Raw genomic sequence first — 23,789 nt, 5'->3', positions numbered from 1 at the left:
TGGGGCTGGCAAGTCGCTGAAATCTCCATTCACATCAGCGGGAATGGAAGATCCTGCCAGTGTGAGGGCTGGAAAATTCCGGCCTAAGTAATGTTCCTTATGAGTATAAGTCAAACTTAGAGATGTCCCTGTGTGTGTGCGCAAGGGCTTCTGGGTAAGGTTTTAGCCCTTTTCTGCCTGTTAACAAAAATAACTATTTATTCAACTCTAAAATGTAATGTCCTAATTACATATGAATTCTACCTAATTATCTATATTTCACCTAACTAACTTACATTTCATCACACAAAAGCTAAAAAAATGCTTCAAGCTTAAGCATCTAAGTTGATTATATTACACAAGCCCCAACAGTTACCTCTCCTTGAAATTTATTTTATTCTTTCCATCTATTTTATCCATCTAGTTTAACATTGCCATGCCAGTAACAAATGCGCAAAACTTGCATATAAGTCATGGTCATAATAATTGCCCTTTGCAAGAGGCTTTGTGAAAGCAAAATGTTTCCTGTATGTTTTCACAATTTACATGGTATTTGCTGGTCATGCCACACATTTCTTGCAGTTCTTCATTGCTGTTAAGTCACAGAATTATATTGAGATCTAAAGAAGTTAACATCTGTTATATATTAAGAGAAAAAATTTGCACCTATATATCACCTTTCATTACATTAGGATGTCTCAAAGCATTTCACATCCTATGAAATGTCTTTGAAGTTTATTCACTATTATAATGCAGCAACCAATTTGCACACAGAACAGCAATTGTAATCTCTTTTAGTGATGTTAGTTGAGGGATAACCAGCAAGGAATCCACTGCTCTTCTTTAAATAGTGTTGTGTGATCTTTTACATCCGCCTTAGAGAGCAGACCGCACCTCGGTTTATTGTTCCTTCTGAAATTTGGCATCTCTGATAGTGGGGCACTTCCTCAGTACTGCACTGAAGTGTCACCTATCCCACATATACAAAACCGAGGCCACCTCAAGAACATGGAAAGAAGTACAATTTAAATCATTCCCACCACACTACCCCACCCCTTTGTGAAGGCCCAAGGCTCCAAATCTGAAAGACCACCCTTCAGCTTACATAGCTATTATCCCAACACAGCCTAACTATCAAATGAACAGGAGTAAGTCATTCATAAGAACATAAGATATAGGAGTAGGAGTAGACCCATACACCCCCCTGAGCCTGCTCTGCTGTTCGGTACGATCACGGTTGATCTTTGTTGTCCTTAACTCCATCTTCCTGCCCACTCCCCATATCCCTTGATTCCTTGAGAAATCAAAACTGTCAATCTCAGACTTAAATTTATTCAATGATGGAGCATCCATAGCTGTCTGGGGTATAGAATTCCAAAGGTTCACAACCCTTTGAGTAAAGATATTTCTCCTCATCTCAGTCCAATATGATCATCCTTCTATCCTGAGACTTTGCCCCAGTGTTCTAGATTCCCCAGACAGGGGAAACGATCTCTGTGTCTACCCTGTCAAACCTTTTCAGAATCTTGTATGCTTCAAAGAGACCACCTCTCAATCTTCTAAACTCCAGAAAATACTCAGCTCCTCATCATAGGACAACTCTTTCTTCCCAGGAACCAATCTAGTGAACCTTTGCTGTGCTGCTTCCAATGCCAGAATGTCCTTCCTTAAATATGGAGACCAAGGCCAGAATTTTACATCCCGCGGGCAGGTGCGTGCCTGACCTGTCCTTCTGCGAAATAGCACGAGATGATGCCAGGTAAGCATCTGGGCACCAGTAATGAAGCCCATTAAGAAGGCAATTGAAAGCGGTTTTTTATGGCTCGTCCACTTTTACGGTTGGTGGATGGGCCAATCGGTCAGATGGCCTTTACGTTTTTGCTCAAACCTCGATCCAGTGGTTGGATGAGATATCCGTGGGCAGATAAAATAAAAAGAGAAATCTGGGGAATGGTTTTTTATGATGTATGCTTTCAGGTGCTTGATTGTGCTGCATGGACATATTTTGCAGCATTTTTTTTTGTTTTGTTTATTCTGTGGAGGTTTGCAGCTCCCTGAGTCACCTGTCTGCCTTCAGGGAACTCACTGGAAGCGCTCACCAGCACCCACGGTGACATCGGCACTTGCCCACACACAGTGCTGAGCCTTTCTCACCACGCATTTCATGTTGGCTGGCCATTAATTGGCCAGCAAGTGAGAAATTGTGGTCAAGGGCCGATCGCAATTGGGGGCCTGTTTCCTGTCCGCTCCCGGGCCCGCTGATGCGCGTGAAAAATTCAGGCCCGAAATTTCACACAGTACTCTGGGAGTGGTCTCACCAAAGCCCTGTACAATTGTAGCAAGTCTTCCTTATTCTGTACTCCAATCCCTTTGTATTAGGGACCAGGATGCTATTTGCCTTCCTAATTACTGTTGTACCTGTGTGTAAACTTTGAGTTCCTTGTGCAAATATACTAATATCCCTCTGAAGATAAACATTTACAAGTTTCACACCTTTGAAAAAAATTCTGCTTTTCTATTCCTACAACCAAAGTGAATAACCTCACACTTCCACCCCCTCATTATATTCCATATTATTGCCCATTCATTAAACTTATTTATTACTCTTTGCAGCCTCTTTGTATCCTCCTCACAACTTGCATTCTCCCTAATTTTGTATCTCTTTGTCTGAGTCATTAATATAGATTGTAAATAGGTAAGTCCCCAGTATTGATCCTTACAGCATGCCACTATTCAGAGCCTACCAACTTGAAAATGCTCCATTTATGCTACTCTTTGCTTCTGACTGTTAGCTAATTCTTCATCCATGCTAATATATTACCCTCTGTTCTATGAGCCCTTATCTTGCCTATTCGCCTTTTGTTAGGCAGCTTATCGAATGTTTTTTGAAATATAAGTATACAACATCTTCTGGTTGCCCTTTAGCTGCCCTATTAGTTACATTCTCAAAAAACGTGAACAATTTTGTCAAACACAATTTCCTTGACATAAAACCATGTTGACATTGTCTGATCCAACAAGGAATTTCTAAGCATGTTGTTAAGATTTCCTTATTAATAGATTCCTGTACTTTCCTGATGACTAACTGGCTCCCCTGTTTTCTCTGTCCCTCCTTTCTTAACTAGCAGTGAGAAATTTGCTAATTTTCAGTCTGATGGGACTGTTTTAAAATCTTGGACAATCTTAACAATTGCATTCACTATCATTGCACTCTTTTAGAACCCTAGAATGTAAGCCATCAGCTCCTGGGGTTTGTGAGATTTTAGTTCCTTAAATTCCTGTAGTATTTTTTCTCTGCTGATATTAATTTCTTTAATTTCATAATTCTTATCTGTACATTGATTACCCTCTATTTCTGATGTGTGGGGCAGAATTTGATGCCCTTCCCTGTACTGAGTTTGGTGGCAGGGGGGCAGTTAATTGGGTGGGAGAATTGCAGGTTGGGACCCTGCCACCTTCCCGAATCCGCCCTGTTTAAGTCCGTGGCGAAAGGCCCAAGGACAGGCCTTGCTGTCCCACCGCCAATTCAGGCCCCTTAAGTGGACAACTGATGCCCACTTAACCCGGCACCGCTGGTACTAACCCAGCAGCGGGCAGAGGTGCTTGCCATCTGGGGAGCACAAGTGGGGGGTTGCTTGCAAGCTCCTGGTGGGAAGGCTCCTTGTTTAAAGGCACTCAGTGCCTGATTGAGGGACTTGGTATCGGGAAGGGGGAACTTGCTGAGAGCTACCCCATGCCCTTGCTGCCAACCCCTTCCCCACCATATCACCCTCCCGTAACCCTGCCCCTGCCATCAATTCACCTCTGGTGTGGGAGGCTCTGGTTGGGTGTCATACCGGCAGCAACCATGCCTCCCCAGTGGCACTGCTGTTCAATAGAGCTGTCAGCCTCTGATTGGCTGGCAGCTCATGGTGGGCGGGACTTCCATCCCTGGGAGCCTTGATCATGAGGAGGCCCACCACTGTATGATTAAGTGCCTGAGTGGCACAACTCAGCAGACTTCCGCTAAAATAGGTGACTTGGGGCTCTTACTGGCTCTTTAGCCAATGGGCAAAACCCCCGTCACCTCCATTAAATTCTGCTGTAGGTTGAGTCTTTTACTTTGGAGACTGACACAAAAGATTTGTTCAATGTCTCTGTCATTTCCTCATACCCCATTATAATTTCTCCTGTTCCTGCCTCTCAGGGATTAATATTTATTTTAGCTACTCTCTTCCTTTCAATATACTTAGAAAGCTCTTACAATCTGTTTTTATATTCCTGCCAATTTACTGTCATATTCCAGTTTCCCCGTTCAACCAACTTTTTGGTGGCCCTTTGTTAGTTTCTAAAATACTCCCAATCCTTAGGCTTACAACTATTCTTTGCAACATTATAAGCCTTTTCTTTTAATCAATCCTATTCTTAACTTCCTAAGCAATGGATGGATCTTTCTTGTTGAGTTTTGTTTTTAATGGAAATTTATTTTTGTTGAAAATTTGAATTGTTTCTTCAATAATTCCCACTGTTCATTTATCATCATACCTTTTAGTCTACTTACCCAATCAACCTTCGGCAGCTGCCCCTCATGTCCAGGTAACTGCCTTGTTTAAGTATAAGCTTCTTGTTTTGGACTGAAGTATGTCACTTTTTAAACTTAGTACAAATTCAATTGCATTATGGTCACTTTTTGCTGACAGATCTTGTACTATGTGATTATTAATTACACAGGAACAATACTTGATCTAAAATAGCTTTATCCCTAATTGTTTCAACAATATATTGTTCCAGGGAATGTCTGAAAGTATTCTACAAACTTATCTTCCACACTACCTTTGCCAATTTGATCGGTGAAGTGTATTCATTACATTCCCTTTGATACAAGCTCTAATTATTTCTTACTTAATGCTCTGCCCAACAGTATAACTAGCGTTATGGGGTCTATAAACTACTCCCAGCGGCATTTTCTGACACTTGCTATTCCTAATCTCCACCCATTGTGATTCTGCTTCCTGATCTTCTGACTCTTGCAATTCTTAATCTCCACCCATTCTGATTATACCTCCTGAGCCAAGATCCTTTCTCACTACTGTCCTTATGTCACCCTTTACTATCAGAGCTACTCTTCTTTCTTTTATAAGGCCTTTCAACTAGACCATAGTTGAATTATGCCTTAACTCTATTTTCCTGCCTTTGTTCCATGTCCCTTGATATCCATATTCAACAAGAATCTATCTCAGTTTTGAAATTTTTAACCCATGTCCTGAGACTATCACCAACAGATGCCTACCTGTATATCAATAACTCCTCTGGAAGAGGTGTCACTTTTTAACTGAAGAAATATTACAATCTTAGACAGATGATTTTCCCAATGGGAACACCATTTAAAAAAAATCTCACAAAATGATTAACTGCAACATCCCTTTTTTCTCTTATTATTTAATTGCATTGATTTGTAAATATTTTTCTTGAAACAGGGCTAATGTCATAATTGGTGGAACTGACTCACAGGAGTTACTGAGCCAAATAGCACAAATTAATATCAGTAGAAGCATAGTCATTAACATAGGATGCTCAGCAGGCGTGTCAATTCAATTTATATGCTAATTCAGTTCCCCTATGCTGTCAAACTCAGCAGTCCAATCCCACTGTAATGCCATCAGAATGCACAGTTAATCAAAATCATTTTAACAGCAATAGCAGAAGAGGAAGTTATGATGATTTAAAGTGAACTGTTTCTTCCTTTTTATTGCATAAATGCAGAGACTTTTGATTAAAGTGCTTGGAATCCCCATTAATTCAGCATGAGAAGGGTTAATAGATTCCAGGGAAAATCTAATATACACTAGGAGTGTGTACTTATTGTTAGTTATAGATTTCGGGAACAGTGCCAATAAATATCCTGGGTAAAAGACATATTTAGCTTTATTATAGCAAAAATAAATGCCATAACTTGGATGTGCTTTAATTTGATTGAATTGATATCAAATATTGATTTTTATTAGTTCATTATAGTGATGATCTGTCAGTGGTTAATAATCCACACAGGAAGGAGCCCCATTATAATATTTCTGTGTCACTCTGTAACAAATTACAGCAATCGTCCTCCTATTAGTTGTCATCATTCACCATCAATGTAAAGTCTAAAACATATTTATAGTGTCCCAAAAGGTAAACATTAACTTTTTGATTACAGGACAAATGTGTTTTCGAGGAGGGCTCCCTCAGTGGACTTTAAAAGTTATAACTGATTCTAAAGTGAGCTATATTTTTGTAGCTATAAGTAAGCTATGCCTCATTTAAAACAAATGTCAAATTGTTTCAAAACATTTTTAAAAAATTCTCGTTTAGCAAAACCTTAAACTTTAATTAATTCCTGTCTGTTTCTTTCAACTGGCAACTATACCAATAGAAACAAGAAGCTGTTTTTTCCAGATGGCCCCATTATTAAAGCTTAGCTGAGCTTCAAAAATGCTTAATCCACTTAGCTTCGCAGGCAATTTATTATACAGCTGCTGCAGCGGGGAGTACAAGCTTTGTTTGATTGACATCTCTAGCACCTTGTAATAAGCTATTTTTGCTTTGATGTTGTTTAAAAACATTTAAAAATGCTTGTGCACTTATTTACACTATATTTAGAGGCCTAAAGTGGGTAAAGACCTCTGACATGTATACGATGAATAGCTGTGATTGATTGACACCTTTTAGAGATTATAAGCTGAACAGTATTTTCTATAGTGGATTTTAAAAGCCTCTGTTGATGTCAGTTTCAGGAGCATTTCAAAGATTTGCCAATGTCTCATTGGATCTGTACATAGTGGATACTGGGAGAGCGGACATGGAGGATAGATGGGGTATGGAAGGGGCAAGGGGGCGTGGAAGGAGTAATGGGATATAAAGGGGAATGGAGGATATGAAGGTGCATGGGGGCTAAAGGGGTATAGGAGATATGGAGGAGCATGGGGAATTGGTGGGGGATGGTGTGAGAGGTGAGGGCTTGAGGACCTGAAAGTCATGATTACAAAATTGGCCTATGTCCCCAGTAAATGTACTAGCCTATCGGCCTGGCCAACTTGTCGACCTCTGTTGCCTCCTCGGGCCTGGCTGTGGAGGCAGTAGGCCTGACTCTATCCCACTTATGCATTTCCAGAATGAAAATTTGGTGAGCAGATGCCTCCTTAATGGAGACGGATATGTGGGTTTGGGTACTTTCCCAACTTACGCTTCCCATCTCCTTGACGAAAATCCAGCCCTCAATGTTCAAGAGAGAGACATAGGAGTGTAATTGCTGCAATGTGCGTGATACATCAGGGAGCACCTAGTGTTCAGTCAACAATATGCAAGCACCATTACATATCAATAGTGATTACTTATACTCAACATATCTTATACATCTCCCCAATATCTTAACAGACATGGTTGGTGAAAAACATTGAGGTTAATTTTTCTATGAATTTCCTAGTTAAGCAACTTGGCATCTACTTCACTATGTACACTCTTTTTTTATCTGGGGTTTATATCATTGAGGGATATGTCATAGAAATGTTGGTCCTTACCTTCAGTTCTTGTTTTCATACTTATTCAGTTCAACTGAAATAAATTCAATCTTCCTTCTCTAGTAAAAATTATCTCCATCAAATTGACTAATCCAACTCAATCTTCAAAGCCTGACCTGTCCCAAAACTTGGTGTTCACATTAAATAGGCAGCAGCTTTAACTTGTCTTGCCAATTGGGAATCTGATGATGCAGTGATCGCTGTTGTCCAGATACTCCCTCACATGGGCTGATGGTAGCAACAAATATTATGTTTTGCCTCCCTCCATACTTGGTTGCATTCCATCAGTCCATATAATGGCCGTATTACACACTTCAGACAGGTCTGTGCCCCTTTTAGTGCAGTCCTTATCTTCCTGAAGCTGTTGTACTTGAGTCCATAACAGGCCATAATGATCAATGCTGAACCAAGTGCTTGTTCCAGCTGCATCCAAAATGTCTGATATCCTCTTTCTTGACCAATCTCGTCCCTCCACAATAGCTTTTTTATAAAGAAGAATTACAACTCTTTAATTTTGTTTTACTTGTTTTAACCTTTCAGATTAATCTGGAATTTTAACAACAGCAACAATATTTGTTCTATATAGCGACTTCAACATTGTAAAATGTGCCCAGGTGCACCTCTAAAGTATTCTCAAACAAAATTTGGCACTAAACCACAAAAGGAGATATTAGGACAGTTGATTAAGAGCTTGATGAAATAAGTAGGTTGTAAGGAGTGCCTTGCTTGGTGTAAATAGCCAAGTGGTTATGGTACTGGGTTTATAACCCCAAGATCAAGAGTTTAAATCTCACAATGGCAAACTATGAAACAATGTAACTTCATCTGAAACAGATGGAAACGGGTTTGTACTCGAAAGAGTTACATCTTCTTAATGGGGCTTGGCCTAAATAGCCAAGTGGTTATGGTACTGGGTTTGTAACCCCAAGATCAAGAGTTCAAATCTCACAATGGCAAACTATGAAATAATGTAAGGACTGCCTTAAGGTGGGAAATAGAGGTTGGGAGGGAATTCCAGGGCTTGGGGCCTTGGCTGCTGAAGGCACAGCCACCATGGAACCATAGAACAGCAGAAAGAAGCCATTCAGCCCATCATATTTGCACCAGCCAAGAAGAGAAAAAAGAAACTAGCCACTCATGTTAATCCCAGTTTCCAGCTTCTGGTCCATAGCCTTGCACATTACAGCACTTCAGATGCAGATTCAGGTACCTGTTAAACGAGTTGAGCATTTCAGCCACAACCACCAACTTAGGCAGTGAATTCCAAATGCCCACCACGCTCTGGGTGAAAACATTTTTCCTCAGGTCCCCTCTAATCCTTCTATCAATCATCTTAAATCTATGCCCCCTGGTAATTTTCCCCTCAGCTAGGGAAACAAGTCTCTCCTGTCTGCCCTATCCAGGCCCCTCATAATTTTGTACACCTTAATTAGGTCACCCCTTAGCCTCCTCTGTTCTAAGGAAAACAACACTAGCCCATCCAATCTCTCCTCATAGCTGCAATTTTCAAGCCCTGGTAACATTCTTGTAAATCTCTGTACTCTCTCCAGAGCAATTTTGTCCTTCCTGTAATGTGGTGACCAGAACTATATGCAAAATTCCAGCTGTGGCCTAACCAGCGTTTTATATAGTTCCATCATTACATCCCTGCTTTTATATTCAGTACCTCGCCCAGTAAAGGAAAGCATGCTATATGCTTTCTTGACCAGCTTGCCCACCTGTCCTGCCACCTTCAAGGACCTGTGGACATGCACTCCGCGTTATATGACATCCTCAACTCCCCTCAATTCACCCTAACCAAACCTGCCTGTTTCCCACCCATTTAAATGAATAGAAGGAAATTTAGGTGTTCGTTCTTCTACACCTATATATTCTTCCAGTACTCCACCCAGGGTCAACAGTAATGCTTAGGCAAAAATCTAGGCCATTATATTGAGGTGGCCCCATTCATTTTGAATGTGGCAGGCAATGGTTTTATGGGACCCACACTCAAGGTTGGGAAAGGAGGCTCTGTGGTTGGTTTAATTGGCTATAATACTGGCCAATCCCTAATTCTGGAGAGTTAAGGGTCATATTACCAACTTCCTGTGCTCAGGGAAAGGAGAAAACAAAGACTCGTGTCATGATCTACTGAGAGGTCTAGACAGTTTCTTTTTCTTACTCATGATTAGTCAGATATTTGATTTGAAGTTAATTGACTTTCAATTATAATTATTATGCTGTTCACTTGCTGTTGTGATATAAAGAATTCAACAGTTTGTATCAGGCCTTCTTTGACTAAAATGTTATCAGTGCACCTAGTGGGAGATGGGAGAAGCACATGTGAAGATACCTGCGAAAAGCACACAATCCCGTTCATATTTCATTGGGGTACCATTGTTACAGTTCCAGATTATACAAGTGTACTATTAGATATAGGGAGGAATTTTCTGTGCCCATTGGCGTCGGGCATGTTCGGCAGTGTGAGTGGACATTTGGTGAGAAGGCCAAAAATTGGTTTCATGACGTCGTGAAAGCAGCTTGCAATCATCTGTTCTGCCCGTCAACGGCAGGCCATGTTTCCTGCCATCAGACATCGGGAGCCTCATTGTAATACATCTGCATTTCATTATAACCCAGCTCGCCAGAATCATCCCCCTCATGCTGGATCATCTGAGCACATCTGTGTGCAATCACACAGAGGTGTTTCATAACTGAACATAAGGGACATGCACCTGGAGAGCTGCACTTCGCTTGGGACTTTGAGGTTTGTTTGCCGACCATGCTTCGGGCAGCACTCACAGTCATCAAAGCCAGGCTTCACAGGCAGCACCACATCACTTTTAGGGGGGCTCACAGTCAGGTCTCTACCTACTAGACCAGCCATAAGACGGGGGTGGCTTTTCAACAGCTGCAGGGCTAGGGCTTGCTTGGGTAAGGGGTAAAGTGGCCTCAGGCAAGGGAAGAGGCTGCAGGGCAAAATCTGTACTGGAGAATGGGGGTATCCTAGGGTGTGTGTGGGGGCATAAATTGGTCTGTGCAAATGGCCTCAAGATGGTGAGGAGGCAATTTCCAGAGAAGATCAGGCCAGATGGAGATGTGAGGCTGTATGTGAGTGGTGGTGTCCCTTGAGCAGACAGTGAGTGAGATCCCAGTGAATGTGTGATGGGCTTGAGTGTGGGAGTTTAGAGTGATGAGTGGTTGCCTTATCCTGGCTGCACAAATGAGATAATTCATCGTTTATCTGCATTAGATGGCCAAACTCTTCTTTGTAGCATTGGCACTGATCACCATTGCCATCGCCTACCAAGCTAGAGTGGTAATGTTGCTGCCCCTTTTGTGGCTAGATTCGGGGTAGAGGACATCATGGTAGTCCTCCATGGTGAGTGGCTGCAGTATTCTTGCCTTTTGGGGCCTTGTTTTCTTTGCAACAGTCCTGGGCTGGAAGGACTGAGAGGTGTGCGCATAGTTGAACTTTAAATGTGGTGCTCGGCATGATGAAGCAGCAAGATAATAACGTTGTGAGTGAAATGGAGACCACCCACCATCAAAATAGTATGTTTCCTGGGAACGCATGACTAATGAGGCGGCACAGGGATGATATGGAGTGAAAAGCCGCATTTCGGCTGTGGATGAAATGTCCTTTTCCCCGCCCGCTACTGCACCTAGTGCAAATCTGCGACAAATCCGCCCATAGAGTCTGGTGGGCATATCCCTGACTGTAACGAGCGTGGGCCACTTGCAGGAGTGACCAACATTGCTGAACTTGTGAAAATACTTTAAAGCAGATTGGAATTTGAAATAATGAATGACATGGCAGAAGGTTATGGGCTGAATCTTCTGGCTGGCGTGCAGGTGGTGGAATCCCCCCGCCCGCACAGAAGCACATAGAGCTTTCCGTCGGGTGGCACACCTTAATTGGCCCACCCATGTAAAATGGCAGCGGGGCTTGTTTCAGTGGCGGGGATCGGCTGCCCGCCTGCCGCCGAGTCGGTCGGGCCCGCCCGCCCATCAAGGGCAAAATTCTACCTATATTGCAATATAAGGAAAGGTATGCATTGCTGTAGCTACATATCATATTTGACCCTGAGGGGAAAGAAATCCATTCTATCATCTCTTAAACTAACTAGAATAAGGACATCAGAGTCCAATGGAGATCGATACATGTGACGATAAATTAACCTTAAGACCTATGCTATGTTATACTTGTTCAAAAAAGTTAGATGTATTAGGACACACACTTAAACTCATTCAATACCATTGAATTGTATATTAAACTATGGCCACTGTTGGCAAGGAATGTTGAATTTTTGGACGACAGTACAATCCTTATAGCGCAGATATGCAAGAAGAAAGCCACAACAATGTGACATTCTTTACTCTTCTGGGGATAATTTTTACATTATGCAATAGTGTAAGGTAGGTGATAATAAATCAGCAGGCCATTTTACATCCCTTCAAATTGAATTTGATTTCCATTATCTCCCTTGTGGCTGAAAACCATGGCTATTAGCAGAAAGTGGTATGGTCGAGAGCTGCATCATAGGTAAAGACTAAATCAATCAAATTTTACTTTCATTGGGTCAAATAATTTTTTCTCAGATTAATGTGTTAATTATGTATTGGTTTCAAAATGGGCACAAGTTGATTTTAAGAGCACTGAAAAATAATTAGCTTGCGCTCCAAGTACAAAACAATTGCTATTAGCTGTTATCTTGAAGTTTTCTAGTTTGGGGACTGTGTCATCAGACTTTAATGTATGCTCTATTTCAAATTCCCCAAAGATGAGATAATAGTTTTTCATGGCCAACTGTTACGTGCAAACCACACCCCCCCCCCCAACCCCCGGCAACTTCAATCTTCTTAGCAGTCAAACAGAAAGGTTTACTTTAATTCATATAATTAAGCGTTCTCTTTGTACATTAACAGGGAATCAGTGTTAATAAAGTATGTGATGAATAATAGGGGCAGTGCTTTCAAACAATGTTTAATTTATCAGTGGGCAAGTAGGCTGTAAGAAATGTTGTTTCATTTAAGATGATAACATTAACCACTTATTCCAAAGTCTTTCTCGTATTAGGTCACCGAAGTACTCAATTTGCAGGCTTTCTAAAGGTAGTCTTAAGATACAATAAATTAGTGGAAACTAAATGAAAAAGGATTTCAATTGAAAAATATTCTGGAGTATTTAATGTAAGCTATAAAACACGTCTCACAATAATGGATCTTTGACTGACTTGACTTCTGACATGAGTTAGCAGGTCTGAAATATATCCTTTAAAACAGGATAAAAGAAGGTAGCAAAATACAACTTACATTTTACAGTAACATCTCTCTCAGCTAATATGGGTAAAACAATCTATTTGACAATCTGACCTACTGGCTAAATTTCTGCAGTGTTCCTACATTGGCCTTAAAGAGTACTAGCTTCACTGCTGTTATTTTTGCCACCCTCTCAAATGAAGTTTTAAGGCTTCACTGGATAGGATTGTCCATTTTGTGCTGAATTCAATGATTCGGGCATACTGGCAGCACCCAATACAAGTGTTTCGAGCATGACGTTTACTGGGATGGAAAAAACATTTCTATTGTGTATGCTCTTTGTTTTTAGGGAATGTAAGATTAGGATCAATCATTTGCTGAGCATTTTTGATTTTCTATTTGTTGCAGAAGTAGCAGGGCACAGATTAATAAATGACAGCATGGATTTGGTTAAACAAAGTTGTATTTAACTAATGATATTGAACGGGGAGATTTTAAACTAATTTGGCAGAGATGTGGGAACCAGGAGGTAATATTAGAGAGGAAAACCAAAATGCACAGAGAATTGGAAAAGATAGGTAGTACTAGAGTAGGAAATAGTAAGGTATTAGTGTGTCATAGAAACATAGAAACTAGGAGTAGGCCATTCGGCCCTTTGAGCCTGCTCGGTCATTCATTATGATCAGGGCTGATCATCCAACTCAATAGCCTGCTGCCTCTTTCTCTCCAGACCCTTTGATCCCTTTTGCCCCAAGAGCTATATCTAACTCCTTCTTGAAATGTTTTGGTCTCAACTACTTTGTGGTAACGAATTCCACAGGCTCACCACTCTCTGGGTGAAGAAAGTTCTCCTCACCTCAGTTCTAAGTGGTTGACCCCATATCCTCAGACTGTGACCCCTGGCTCTGGACTCCCCCACCATCGGCAACATCTTTCCTGCATCTACCCTGTCTAGTCCTGTTAGAATTTTATAGGTTTCTTCTGAACTCCAGCGAATATAATCCTAATCAACTCAATCTCTCCTCATATGTCAGTCCCACCATCCCAGGAATCAGTCTGGTAAACCTTTGCTGCACTCCCTCTATATAGTAAGTACATCCTTCTTCAGATAAGGAGACCAAAACTGCACACATTATTCCAGGTGTGGTCTCACCAAGGCCCTGTACAATTGCAGCAAGACATCCCTGTTCCTGCACTCGAATCCTCTGGCTATGAAGGCCAGCATACCATTTGCCTTCTTTACCGCCTGCTGCACCTGCATGCTTACCTTCAGCGACTGGTGTACAAGGACCCCCAGGTCTCGTTGCACATTCCCCTCTCTCAATTTATAGCCACTCAGATAATAATCTGCCTTCCTGTTTTTGCTATCAAAATGGATAACCTCACATTTATCCACATTATACTGCATCTGCCATGCATTTGACCACTCACTCAGCTTGTCCAAATCACACTGAAGCCTCTCTGCATCCTCCTCACAGCTCACCCTCCCACCCAGCTTTGTGTCATCTGTAAATTTGGAGATATTACATTTAATTCCCTCATCTAAATCATTAATATATATTGTGAATAACTGGGGTCCCAGCACCGATCCCTGCGGTACCCCACTAGTCACTGCCTGCCATTCGGAAAAAGACCTGTTTATTCCTACTCTTTGTTTCCTGTCTGCCAACCAGTTTTCTAGCCATCTCAATACACTGTCCCCAATCATATATGCTTTAATTTTACACACCAATCTGTTATGTGGGACTTTGTCGAAAGCCTTCTGAAAGTCCAAATAAACCACATCCACTGGCTCCCCCTCATCAACACTACTAGTTATATCCTCGAAAAATTCCAGTAGATTTGTCAAGCATGATTTCCCTTTCATAAATCCATGCTGACTCTGTCCGATTCTGCCTCTGTTTTCCATGTGCTCAGCTATTAAATCTTTTATAATGGACTCTAGAATTTCCCCCACTACCAACGTCAGCCTGACTGGTCTATAATTCCCTGTTTTCTCTCTGCCTCCCTTTTTAAATAGTGGGGTTACATTAGCTACCCTCCAATCTGTAGGAACTGTTCCAGAGTCTATAGAATCTCGGAAGATGACCATCAATGCATCTACTATTTCGGGGGCCACTTCCTTAAGTACTCTGGGATGTAGATTATCAGGCCCCGGGGATTTATCGGCCTTCAATCCCATCAATTTCCCCAACACCATTTCCCTACTAATACTGATTTCTTTCAGTTCCTCCCTCTCACTAAACCCTGTGTTCCCCAACATTTCTGGTATGCTATTAGTGTCCTCCTTTGTGAAGACAGAACCAACGTATGTATTTAGTTGGTCAGCCATTTCTTTGTGCCCCATTGTAAATTCCCCTGTTTCTGACTGTAAGGGACCTACATTTGTCTTCACCAATCTTTTTCTCTTCACGTACCTATGTTCCCTGCAAGCTTACTCTCATACTCTATTTTCCCCTTCTTAATCAATCCCTTGGTCCTCCTTTGCTAAATTCTAGAGTGCTCCCAATCCTCAGGTCTGTTGTTTTTTCTGGCCAATTTGTATGCCTCTTCTTTGCATCTAATATTATCTCTAATTTCCCTTGTGAGCCATGGTTTGGCCACCTTTCCTGTTTTACTTTTGCGCCGGACAGGAATAAACAACTGTTGCAGTTTACTCTTGCGTTCTTTGAATGTTTGCCATTGCCTATCCACTGTCATCCCTTTAAGTAACGTTTCCCAATCCATCATAGTCAACTCGGGCCTCACACCAAGTAGTTTCCTTTATTAAGATTCAGGACCCAAGTCTCAGAATCAACTACATCACTCTCCATCTTGAAGAAGAATTCTATCATATTACTGTCGCTCCTCCCCAAGGGGCCTCGCACAACTAGATTGCCAATTATTCCTTTCTCATTACACAATATCTAGTTAAGGATGGCCTGTTCTCTCATTGGTTCCTCAATTGGTCCAGAAAAAGATCCCGTATACACTCCAGGAATTCCTCTTCTACGGTATTGTTACTAATTTGATTTGCCCAATCTATATGCATATTAAAGTCATCCATAATTACAGATGTTCCTTTATTACATGCATCTCTAATTTCCTGTTTAATGCCATTCCCAACATCACCACTACAGTTTGGGGGTCTATATACAATACCTGCTGCCCTTGTCCTTCTAAGTAGTAGAGTTTGCAGGTTTGGAAGGGCCTGTTAAAGGAGCCTTGGCAAGTTGCTGCAGTACATCTTGTATATGGCACACACTGCTGCCACTGTGCGTCAGTGGTGGAAGAAGTGAATTATTAAGGTGGTAGATTAAGCACTAATCAGGTGAATTGCTTTGTCCACTCCACTTGTGCCTTGTGGATGATGGACAGGCTTCAGGGAATCAAGAGGTGAATTACTTGCCAAGAATTCCCAGCATCAAACCTGCTGTTATAGCCATGGTATTTATGTGACTGGTCAAATTAAGTTTCTGATCAATGGTAACCCCCGGGGTGTTGTAGGATAGAGTAATGGTAATGCCATTGAAGATCAACGGCAGATGGTTAAATTCTGTCTGGTTAGGGATAGGTATTTCCTGGTAATTGTTTGGGGCAAATGTTACTTGCCACTTACCAAACAAGCCTGAATGTTGTCCAGATTCTGCTTTTTTGCCTGGACTGCCTCAGTATCTGAGAAGCCGTGAATGGCGATGAACATTGTGCAATCGTCAGTAAACATCACCACTTTATGATGGAGGGAAGATCATTCGTGAAGCAGCTGAAGATGGTCTGGTTCAGGAAACTATTTTGAGGATGTGATGTTCTGGGACTGAGATGATTGGCAACCAACAACTACAACCATCTTCCTTTGTGCTGATGATTATGATTATGACCGATTGAGAGTTTTCCCCTTCGATTCCCTTTGATTCCAATTTTTCCAGGGCTCCTTGATGCCATATATGGTCAAAAGTTGAGCTGATGTTAAGGACGGTCACACTCCTCTGAATTCAGCTCTTTTGTCCATGATTTGACCAAGGTTGAAATGAGGTGTGGAGCCACGTGGCCTGGTGCGACCCAAACTGAGCATCAGTGAGCAAGTTATTGCTGAGTAAGTATCACTTGATAGCACTGTTAATGAAACCTTCCATCATTTTGCTGATTATTAGACTGGGGGTGTGGTAATTGGCCAGATTGGATTTGTCCTGCTTTTTGTGGACAGGACACACTGGGATAATTTTCCATATTGTCAGGTAGATGGCAGTGTTGTAGTTGTATTGGAACAGCTTGGCTAAGTGTGTGGCTAGGGCTGGAGCACAAGTCTTCAATGCTACAGCCAGGATGTTGTCAGGGCCCATAGACTTTGCTGCAACCAGTGTGTTCAGCCATTTCCTGAAATCATGTGAAGAAATCGAGTTGTCTGAAGACTGGCATCTCCTGATATTTTCTCAACATTCTTGCAACATTTCCAGGGTCAGAAACTAGGTGACCATTAAGTCTCATGTATCGAAGTAAGTGCTGCCTGTTTCCTGCACCCCTAATTGGAGTCAGTGGGCATGAAGATGATCGCTTACAACTGTTGTTTTTGCTGCGTTTTGAGACTGGATTGAACCCATAGGTTTGAACTAAGTAATGATCCAAGATTTGGCCCAAAGAACTTGGAAGCCATTATGCAATTCCTGTCTGGCGAGAATGCATCAATGTTTGTAAATAATTGAATTAACTTCCTATACTTTGGGGGACTATAAATCACTGAAATTCTTCTGCAATAGATCCCTTAGTTGATCTGTGATTTCAGTCAGCATCATCTTCAAATGCTCTCCAAAGCAGTTTTACCATTCATTTTGCTCTATGCGTCGGCAGTTCAAAGGGCAGCAGAATTGTTTAATGTAGATATGAGAAGCAACAGAACAAAAGCTTTAATTGCATTTTTTTTCTCCGCAAAATCCCATTAATCCCGGTAAGCCATACTCATTTTTCATCACTGGCTGGTTACCTCCAAGTACAATGGCTGTCTGCCAATCATTTATAACAGCTAGAACTGCAGTAAGTACATCATTATATGTTTGCAGTATGAGGAAGATACAATTGAATGTGCCATTTTCAAATTTTTGAAATGGTTTGAGGGGCAGCACAGTGGTGCAGTGGTGAGCGCTGCTGCCTCACAGCTCCAGCGACCTAGGTTCGATCTTGACCTTGGGTGCCTGTCTGTGTGGTGTTTGCATGTTCTTCCTGTGGCTGTGTGGGTTTCGGCCAGGTGCCCCAGTTTTCTCCCACTATCCAAAGATGCGCTGGTTAGGTGGATTGGCTACGGTCAATTGTCCCCTAGCATGTGTGAGTGTGTGCCCTGTGGTGGACTGGTATCCCATCCTGGGTGTACCCTGCCTCGTACCCATTGCTTGTTGTGATACGCTCCGACCCCCCCATAACTTTGAATTGGATGAAGCAGTTCTGGAAAAACGAGTGAGTGTGTGAAATGGTTTGAGGCAGTAAGACACGAAGATTTGAGTTTTTTTCTACTTATTCTTTAAGAGGATGTGGGCGTCGCTGGCTAGGCCAATGTTTGTTGCCCATTCCTAATTTCCCTTGAGAAGGTGATGGTGAGCCGATATCTTGAACCGCTGCAGCCCAAGTGGTGTAGCGCTGCTGCCTCACAGCATCTACAGTGCTGTTAGGGAGGGAGAGGGGTATTGAACAATTTATTATGCTGAGCAGCTGACTATTTGAACTTTTAATAAAACTGACTTGGTCAAAGGGTACTTTTTCACAGTGACTTGGGTTGGTTGCTTTGCTGCTCTACATCGGTTCTCTCAAGCTTTTTAGTGCAATGATGGAGCTTTGAGTAAACCAACCTAAGTTTCATTTAGAATTCATGAACCTGAGTCAGAGGTTGCGGGTTTAAGGCCCTCTTGGCCTTGATTAGGCACAGTGCAGCACTTAGAGATTGTGACCATGTTAAGGTAAAATTGGTTCTGTTTGTTTTTTTTCTTTATTCTTTCACAGGATGTGGCCATCTTGGGCAAGGCCAGCATTTGTCGCCCATCCCTAAGTGCCCTCGAACTGAATGGCTTGCCACAGCATTTCAGAGGGCAGTTAAGTGTCCATCACATTGCTGTGGATCTGGAGTCACATGTAGGCCAGACCAGGTAAGGATGGCACATTCCCTTTCCTAAAGGACATTAGCGAACCAGTTGGAATTTTTACAACAATCGACAATGATTTCATTGTCGCCGTTACTGAGACTAGCTTTTCAATTCCAGGTTATTAAATGAATTTAAATTCTACCAGCTGCCATGGTGGGATTTGAACCCATGTCCCCCAAGCATTAGCCTGGGCCTCTGGATTACTAATCCAGTGACATGATCACCACATTACCATCATCCCCAGTTCAGGAAGTACTGAAAATTCCATTGCACTTTATAGAATGATACAACACAAAAGGAGGCTGTTTGACCCATCGTGCCTGTGCTGACTCCGGTAAAACTATCCAATTAGCCCCACTCATCCATTCTTTGCCCATAACCCTATAAATGGTTTCCCTTTCAATTCTCTTTTGAACGTTATTATTGAATCTTCTTCTACCACTCTTGCAGACAATCCTTTCCAGGCCATAACAAGTCATTGTTTCCTCATGTCACCTTTGGTTATTTACCAATCACCTTAAATCTGTGTCCTCTGGTTACTGACCCTCCTGCCACCTGAATCAGACTTCCCTCTTTTACTCTACTCAAAACTGTTCATGATTATGAAAGCATCTATCAAATCTCCACTTAACCTTCTTTGCTCCAAGGAGAACAACCCCAGCTTCTCAAATCTCTCCACATGACTGAAGACCCTCATCCCTGGTACTATTCAATAAAGCTCTTTTGCATCCTTTCTATCAACTTCTTCCTAAACATCCTTTATAAATTGTGATGTCCAGAATTAAATACTCAAGCTGAGCCCTAACTATAAGGTTTCAGCATAACTTACTTGCTTTTGCCGTCTTCTTCATCAGTTCTTTGACCGAAGACAGGTCCGACCCACAGCGTCACAACCTCCATCATGGGTAGAGCAAGAAGGCAGGTCCTGAATCCACCAGAGCTGGAACATGGATCACAACCTGTCTGGTTGGCACCAATCTGATCAACACCGGCTGGCTAGCCAACTGGACCCCCTAGGAGCCTGAGTTGCTGTGGCAACATACACTTTTACATGCATGTTGTAGCCTGGAGCTATGTACAGTGATGGTAGAGGCTCCAATTTCTTTCCATCACATGTCTGATCAGGAATCTCTCCTGTTGTTACTGCCTGCCGTTAGTGTATGAAGAGTTTACAAGCTGATACTCAACCTGTTTGGCTGCGTTCTGACTGCACTTTTCTTCGCCATCAAGTCCTGGGTTGGAACTTGAACCTGGAGCTTCTGGCTCAGAGGCAGGGATGCTACTGATTGCACCACAAACCTTTTGTGGACGTTGTCCCACCAATGGTAAAGCCAAGGATTCCATGTGCTTTTTTAACTAGCCTTTTCAACTTGTCCTGGCATCTTCAAAGATTTGTATACATACATTGCCATGTCTCTCTACTCTGCAATTGCTTTAAAACTGTACTGCTCAGCTTCTAATATCTCTAGTCATTTTTTTCTATCAAAATGCATCACTTCATACTTCTCTGCGTTAAATCTCATCTTCCCCATGTCTGTCCATTCATCAGTTTGTCCATGCCCTCCTGAAGTCTGGTATGACCCTCCTCATTACTTGGTAAGTTTGCAAATTGCATGTAATCTGAAAAAAATTGAAATGATGCCCTCTATACCCAAGTTTAGGTCAATAATATAGATCAAAAATGGCAGTGGTCTTAATGACAATTGCTGTGAGGCACCACTGTACACTTGCCTCCGATCTGAAAAGCATTTACCACAACTCTCTGCTTTCTGCCCCTTAGCCAATTTTGTATCCATGCTGCCACTGTCATTTTATCCCCATGGCCTTTAATTTTACTAACATACTTTTATATGGTTATTTGTCACCTTTTAACAGCCTGTACATAGAACATCAATATAAACACATAAGAAATAGGAGCCGAAGTAGGCTATTCAGGGGTGAGCCTGCTCCATTATTCAATAAACATGGCAGATTTTCCACCTCAACTCTACCTTCCTCTACTATCACCATATCCCTCGATTCCCTGAGTATCAAAAAATCTATCAATCTCTGTTTTGAATGTAATCAATGATTAAGCATCCACAGCTCTTTGGATTAGAGAATTCCATATATTCACAACACTTTGAGAGAAGCAATGTCTGCTCATTTCAATCCTAAATGGCTAACTCCTTATTCTGAGACCGTAACTCCCAATTCTAGACTCCCTAGCCAGGGGCGTTAAGATCCCCCACTGGGTCAAACAAAATAACCAAATTTATCAAACGACCCCCAAATGAAGAAATTATCAATAAGATTCCACTTTTTGCAGCTTTTACTTTAAAATGAATGAGAATTGATGTAAATTAAATATAAATTGACAGGCAGATGATACTTCAAATGAAAGAGTAGATTTCACTTTAAATAGTCGATGCAATAAAACTATGTCTTGCATAGCCACAAGTGCCTGCATCACTCCCCGCTCAAATATGGCGCCGCATACAATCTCAGTCTTACCAACACGATTGACTTGACCTTCAAGTCACATTCACCAACTGGGGTGTATTTCACGTGTGGATCCTGAATATGGTTAACACCAACACCATGTCTATGAACCCTTTCTCACTCAGGTGACATCAGTTTTGATGGCGTAGCTTTCCAGAGTTCCTTTTCAACTGACCAACCAACAGTACCCAGTTCATGATCTGGTCCTCTTATGCAAATTCTCAGCTCTTAAACTCCTGAGGTGTTTGCACTGCTTTTTAGGATTCAGTCCTTTTTAACGCACCCGTACATCACTTTCCCAAGAGCTTCTAGAATTCTATTTTTCCTTCTTACTACCAAACTGACCTTTTCATTGAGAGCTTTCCTGAATTCACCTCATATGAATTTTGTGTTGTTCTTTCTGTCTCTGTCTGATTTCTCTTTGTGCTGATCATCAGTATACTGATCACCTTCTGCCTATAACTCTTTATGCCTGGTCCCACACGGATTTTATATGTTAACTTCCTGTTGGTATTGCTTTCAGGTCAAGGTTTGCCAGGTCACATGGACCAGCATTTCTTATTATCTATAAAATTACAATTGATCCCTTTACAATTGAATCAAACTCTTAAAAGTCCTTTTCAAATATTCTCAAGAAAACAATTACAGATTCCCTAGACACTTTAAAGAAACTATAATTTTATCTTAAGGTACTGTTTCTGGGTCAAATGTTGTCACAGGGGAACCATCCTCCGAAAATAGGAACACCCTCTCATCTCAGAAATTAGTCTAGTGAACTTTTGCTGCACTTTCTCTAAGCCAGTACATCTTTCCTTAGGGCAAGAGTCCAAAACTGTACACATTACTCCAGGTGTGGTCCCAGCAAGGTCCTATATAAATGTAGTAAGGCTTTTTTTATTTCTGTGCTCCAATACCTTTGAACTAAAGGCTCATGTATCATTTGCTTTGCTAATTGCTTGTTGAACCTGCATGTTAACTTTATGTTATTTATGTACAAGGACATCTAGGTCCTTTGAATACTAACCTTTCCTAATCTCTCACCATTTAAAAGAAATCCGCTTTTCTGTATTTCCTACCAAAGTGGTAATATGTAATACCTGCAATTGGATCTGCAAAACAAGATTTTAATCAACATCACTTATGAGACGACACCAACCTAGATAGTGAACAACTGGCCTCCTTGTTGAACTCATCCATTGAAGTGATGGAAGAATCTCACCAAAGTGGATAATATCACACTTTGCACATTATATTCCTCATGCCACGGTCTTGCCTACTCATTTAATCTGCCTAAATCCTTTTGCAGCCCCTTTGCATTCTCCACACAGTTCACTTTCCCACCGAACATAGCTTGGCAGAAATCTTGGACATGTTACCCTCAGCCCCTTTATCAGCCTAATCCAGTGATGGAGGTTGAAAATAACTGAGGCCCAAGTACTGATCCTTACGGTACCCCACTACTTACAGCCCGTAAATCTGAAAATGACATGTTCGTCCCTACTCTCTGCTTTCAGTCTGTTAACCAGTCCTCTGTCCATGCTTTCATCTAATCACTACCTTATCGAATGCTTTTTGAAAATCCAAATACACTACATCTGCTAGTTTCCCTTCATCTCTAACTGATTTGTCAGGCATGATTTCTCTTACTGCTGACGTTGCTTAATCATATTATGATTTCCTGGGTGTTCTGTTACCACATTCCTAATAATAAATTCCAGTGTTTTCCCTAGAATGGATGTCAAGCTAACTGGCTTATTGTTCCTTGCTTTCTCTCTCCCTCCTTTTTTGAATTGCAGGATTATGTTTGCTACCTTTCAGTCATGGGAATTGTTCTAGAATCTAGGGAATTCTGGAAGATCAATAGCCATTCAGCCAATATCTCTGGAGCTACCTCTTTTAAACTCTCAGAGACAGGCCATCAGGTTCAAGGGATTTGTTGACTTTTAGTCTCATTAATTTCTCCAGTACTATTTCTTCACTAATAATAATTTCTTTGTGTTCCTCAATGTCACTAGACCCTTGGATCCCCACTATTTCCAGAAAGTTTTTCATGTCTTTTACCTTGAAAAGACAGATGCAAATTATTTGTTTACTGCCTCTTCCAATTTCTTATTTTTGATTATAATTTCTCCTGTCTCTGCCTCTAAAGGGGACCCACATTTACTCTTGCTAATCTCTTTCTTTTTACATGCCTACAGAAACTTTTACAATCTCTTTTATGTCTCATGACAGTTTGCTCTCATTTTCACTTTTCTTCTTCTTTATCAATTTCTTGTTTAATCTTTGCTGAACTCTTAAATCCTCCAAATCCTCAGATTTAACACTCTTTCTGGCAGAATTATAAGCCTTTTTCTTTAATCTAATACTATCTTTGACTTCTCTTGCTTGTCGTGGTTGGACCACTTTTCCTGTGTGCTTTATATTCCTTACAAGAATATATAATCTTTGG

The sequence above is a fragment of the Carcharodon carcharias genome, chromosome 7, assembly GCF_017639515.1.
Source record: "Carcharodon carcharias isolate sCarCar2 chromosome 7, sCarCar2.pri, whole genome shotgun sequence".
NCBI lineage: Eukaryota > Metazoa > Chordata > Chondrichthyes > Lamniformes > Lamnidae > Carcharodon > Carcharodon carcharias.
The sequence above is the reverse complement of the archived record's forward strand: the minus strand, read 5'-3'. Positions refer to the sequence as shown.